General features: G+C 43.4%; 1 pseudogene across 1 annotated transcript; it reads right to left on the reverse strand.

The window, feature by feature from the left end:
- Positions 1-3,900: 3,900 nt before the first annotated feature.
- On the reverse strand, positions 3,901-4,490 carry LOC309837255 (synaptobrevin homolog YKT6-like; annotated as a pseudogene). The gene has a single exon. The product of its transcript is annotated as a synaptobrevin homolog YKT6-like (transcript).
- Between the last annotated feature and the right edge of the window lie 564 nt (positions 4,491-5,054).

Raw genomic sequence — 5,054 nt, forward strand, 5'->3', positions numbered from 1 at the left:
GGATGTGTTGGGAGCCACATCCTTGTACCTTCTGGTATACAGACAAATTTTAGCACTAGTAATCCAGTAGGAAGGTAATGAAATGATATTCATAATAAAATGATATTACTATGAAATAATATTGCTGTAAACACAATGACATCTTCCAACTGGTGTATGCTTACTTCTGCTTCTGCACTTATACCTCTGCTCATTCAATCTCAACAACCTATTTCCAATAACACATTGAAACACAGATATTTCTTTCTTAATAATTATGTTTTCATCGAGTGTTACATGATTAAGGATATCGTCTCGGGAGTTCCCTGGTGGTCCAGTGGCTAAGACTCCGCATTGCCAATGCAGGGAGCCTGGGTTCAATCCCTGGTCAGGGAACTAGATCCCACATGTTTCAACTAAAGCTTTTGCATGCCACAACTAAAAAGATCCCACGTGCCTCAACTAAGACCCGACGCAGCCAAATAAATAAATAAATACAATTTTGAAAAAAGGATATTGTCTTACCACTCAAGCGCCTTGTTTCAAATGGCCTATAAGCAGACCCCACTGAAAGATGAGGAGCTGGGTAAGTCAGTTACCATAAGGTGGGCTTTCAAATTATGTTCAGAAGAGATCTCAGGAGGTGGCTGCCAGCATGTGGAACCGAATGCAAGCTACCAGAGTGGAAAACATGTTCCCTGTTACACAGAGCTTACATTCTTTTAGTGAAAATAGATATGTGAATATTTTTAAACATACCTTGTTAAATGAAATAACAGAAGCATGCGTAAACTGCAGAGGTGAATGATTCTTTCTGGGTGGGATTAAATGGGACCGTTAGGGGAAGAGAAAGAATCAGGAGAGGCAGCTCTTACAGCCATTTCATCTTAGTTTATTTTTATTATTCAAGTTGGATTTAAATAGTTTATATTAATTCAACAGCTAATGAAGGAGAAGCAGCATTCCAAAATAAAGAAAGTAAGTGTATTGTCAGGGTGGAGAAGAGGATATTAGCATCCTGTAACGTTGCTTGGACGCAGAGCGTGACGCAGAGAGTGAAAGAAATGCAGGCAAAGCAGGGATCCTGTCACCAGGGGACTCACGACATAGTCTCTCCTAAGGAGCTTGATTTGATCCTGTTGACACAAAGAGGTCATTGAGAGGCTAAAACAAGATACTAATAGGTCAGTGTTGCATTTTAAATAGTGAACTCTCATAAGTGTGTGGATTATGGATTGAAGGAAGAAGAAATCACAGGCAAGGGAAACTTCGCAGATCTTTGAAATTATCTGAGTGACACGTGAGGATGCATGTGGGGTAGAAAGTGTCACATGAAAGGAAAGGATGAATTTGAAACCTATTGAGAAGGTAGAGTCTGTGTCGTTTGATGATTTATTAGATGTAGGTAAGAGGAAAGGATGGAGTAATTGAAGATGATACATTGTTCCCTGGAAGAATAGATACTGTGCCACTAATTAAGTTGAAGAAACAAGTATAATTACAGGTTTTAGGGTAAATCTTAAGTTTAATTGTGTCATCTGTTGGCATTAAACCCTCTTAGGGTTTCCCATCGCCTTCAGGACAAAAATCTGAAGTCTTCAGTATAGCTTCAGGGAGCTCTGGAGCTGGGGTGGCCCTTTGGAGTTGCTCCCTCTTGTGGGATGGGACAAGCATCCTATCCTGCATCAGCCAGTCACTGGATGCCGGCTTCCTCGGGAGGAGCCAGGGGCTGGGACGAGGCACTTGCCTCTGGCTGAGGGCCAAGTGGACAAGGACGGCGCCGTTGCAGCGCTGGGCGTTCCAGCAGCAGCAGGGAGGGCTTCCTGAAGAAGTGGGTGACGGGCTCACCGACTGGGCTCCTTACAGGAGGTTGTTTGCCTGCATCCCTCCTGTTGCTGGGGCCCTTCTCTCCCCCGAATTAAGGTTCTCCCTGTGTGTATACTTGTGGCGCGGGGGTGGGGGTATGTTGATTCTAAGCATTTAAGAACGTGTTTTTGTCACACAGAATAATCCTACCTGAGAAAGAAGCTCAGAGGAAGAGGAGAGAAAGGAGAAGGAATGGCCCTTTCCCAGGTGAAGGTCATACTCTTTGTGGACTGTTCTCTCCTTCCTAAAATGACACGTTTTGGACGCGCTGAGCTTCTTGGTCTCTGAAGGTTCCTGTCTAAAATATTTACTCACACACAGGGCCTTCCCTCAGTCTCCTGTCACCTCCCTGCAGATTCCATGTCACTGTGACCCGGTGACGGGGAACTTGGGAAGAGCCCCCTTTCAGGTGGTCATCCGTGAAAGGTTTTATACTCAGGTGTGGATCGGAGATGGGGAGTTGGCTCTGTGGTGTCAGTGAGGTAGGGCAGTGAGGACTGTGTAGTGCACCCTTCTGAGTGCCCCTTTATCTCCACGTAACCCAGGATGAAAGCGACTACATATGTAAGTGATGTACTACTGTGCACAGATACCTGAGGAGGTCTGGGAAGGAAGACTGATATGGGGAGACTTGCTTTGTCAGATTTTATAAGTGCCTCTGAAGTTAAGTGAATCAGTGTGTTTCTGACTCCAAATTATCAGTACTTTAGAATAGAATGGAAAGTTCCAAAATAGAAATAAGGTATAGAGAGGGTGTTTTAGTACATAATTTGTTTTAAAAAGTGGAATCAAGTTAATTGTCTAACTGGAAAGGCTCTATAAATTATTCACACCACATTCATCTCACAAAGACCCAGGTGTTCCAGTAAAGACTCATGCAGCAGGTGTTTTAGATTAAAATGATTATAATTTAGCCAAGACATAGGAGCAGAACTTTCTACCATCAGAGAGCCTGGAGCCACATTCTGATTCTACTAACTGTTGTTCAGGGTTATATTTTTTTAAATTAGACATCTCATGTATGTATATTTGTGGTTCAGCTCCACGTAGTGATGCGGTTTAGAGACTGAGAAGGAAAACATCCCCTCCTCTGTCATGTCTTCCACCATCACTTACTGTCTCCATTAGGTACAACTGTTAGCTCTTAGCCCAAATCTTATAAAAATACATTTTATAATCTAAAGTGACTTCAGAAAATATTTTTTGGTAAATGTTTTGTTATGGTATTTTATTCTGCAAATTTTTTAAAAATTTTAATTGGAGTTGCTTTACAATGTTATGTTAGTTTCAGGCGTATGCAAACTGAATCATTGTACATATACATATGTCCACTCTTCTTATTTTTAGATTCTTTTCCCATACAGGCCATTACAGAGTATTGAGTAGAGTTCCCTGTGCTATACCACAGATTCTTATTAGCTGTCTGTTTTATATATAGTAGCGTGTATATGTTAATCCCAATCTCCCAATTTATCCCTCCCCCCCATTCTGCAAATTTAAATATTTACATGCCATATGTGTTGGAGTTATTTTCATGTTAGTAAACATAGAGATGACTTTCTCATTTATTTCCTCATTGGACTATTCTCTTAATGAAAACACAAGGGTTTTCACACTTTTTACTGTTAAAAAAAAATGCCATAGTGGCTGCTTTTGTGCAGGCCAACTTCAGTACAGATGTCTAAGGATTTCTCCAGATTGGGCAGCTTAACCATGATTACTGCATTAATGATGGTGTTTCCAAGGAAGAACAGACATTGCGTACTAAGTAAAGATTTTTTTTTTTAATTTTTTTTACGGGAGTCACTGAGCTTTATGGTTTCATTCAGCCCCAAAATACACTTTTAGGGGACCTCAAATTACTAGACATGTGAATCTGAACGTTCCCTCCCCACCCCCAGGTCCCTTCCACCCTTCAGTTCCTCCCATGAGCTCTAAAGCCAAAGTTGAGTCTGTCCCACTCGGGTCGTTCCACAGCGGCTCTGCTCCCTGGTGGCTGCAGTTGTGATGTGAATGATGGTGACATTCCAGCGCAGGGGCCTCTGCCAGCTGCTGTCACATGATCGCACAGCATGAATTTTGCTTCCAGGCCGTTTTATAGAAGGCTTTAGACTGTATTCCCAGCGCTTTGGACTTGGACACCAGGTCATCTAGCTTTCTGCCTCGCTCTAACAAAGACTTCATGGTGTTGTGCAGGATGATTTTGGTCTCATCTAGTTCAGCCTGCACTTTAGTCATGGGGTCAGCTTCTCAGGTGTTCTGGTATCTACTGAGGTGACCATCCAGGCCTGCGTACTGGATGGTACCAGGGATCCAACTGGCCAGTCTATCCTGTCGACCTGCTTGGAGAATTCATCTAGTACTTTCTCCAGCAAGGTAAACACCACCTGGGATGAGTATTCACTGTCAGCAATGACTGCTCCCGCTAGACTGTCGTTTCTCACGTAGACATGGCCCAGATATTCTTTGATAGAAGCTCTGCTGCCTTTCGAGGAGCACTCCACAGTCAGTTGACTTGTGAAGGTCATGAATTCCTGAATGCTGGACCTCTGGAAGAAGCTGAAGGAGGACACGTCGTATGCGGCTTTGAGCAGCACCGCCTTGGCATAGCCTTTGTACAGGACGCTGAGGCTGTACAGCTTCATGGCGCCGCGCCCTCAGGCTGGCTACCGGCCTGGCCACGGGACCAGCTCGCAGGGAGCAGTGCGGCGCCACCCCTTGAGACCACCGCCGGCTCCTAAGTAAAGATTTTAAATCAACTGTTTTAAACATACTCCGAGAGCTACAGGAAACCATGGACAAAGAACTAAAGCAAAGTGGGAGAACGGTGTTTCAACAAATAGAAAATATCAATAAAGAGACAGAAATTATAGAAAAGAGAAGAAAAAGAAATTCTGGCGCCCAAAACTACCATAGCTGAGATTGAAAATTTATTACAGGGTTTTGACAGCAGATTGACCATCAGAATAAAGAGTCAGTGAACTTAAAACATACATTACTTGGAATTATCCACTCTGAGCAGACGAAAGGTAGAAAAAAGAAGAACAATGAACAGAGACTAAGAAACCTTTGGGGCACTCTCAAGGATACTAGTATAGGGGACTTCCCTGGTGGTCCAGTGGTTAAGACTCCACACTTCCAATACAGGGGACACAGGTTTGATCCCTGGTCAGGGAACTAGATCCCCGAATGCTGTGTGGCACAGCCAA

This window comes from Grampus griseus (assembly GCF_964374135.1).
Source record: "Grampus griseus genome assembly, chromosome: 19".
NCBI lineage: Eukaryota > Metazoa > Chordata > Mammalia > Artiodactyla > Delphinidae > Grampus > Grampus griseus.